Below are 332 nucleotides of genomic sequence, written 5' to 3' on the forward strand. Positions count from 1 at the left end.
CCTTCCAGGGGCTGGGGGCTTAACCCAACCTGCATCTGGGCATAGCCACAGCCCTCCCTGGCTGGAGTTCCGGGTCTCCCAGTCCAGGGCCACCACTACAGCTGTCTCACTGCTCAGTAGGGGCTGCACCCCACCCAGAGTTCTCCCTTATGTTCATGGCTGGCTTGAAAGGAGCTGAAAATAAACTCTTCACCAGGCCAGTGTGTAGAACGGCTGGTCCAACCAGACAAACTTCCACAGAATGGATTTGGGGTGCAAGCTGGAGGTGTCAGATCAGAAGGGACAGGAAGGGTTGGGAATGGCCTGACCTGACAAGAGGAGGCTTCAGGCAT

This window comes from Cynocephalus volans, chromosome 3 (genome assembly GCF_027409185.1).
Source record: "Cynocephalus volans isolate mCynVol1 chromosome 3, mCynVol1.pri, whole genome shotgun sequence".
NCBI lineage: Eukaryota > Metazoa > Chordata > Mammalia > Dermoptera > Cynocephalidae > Cynocephalus > Cynocephalus volans.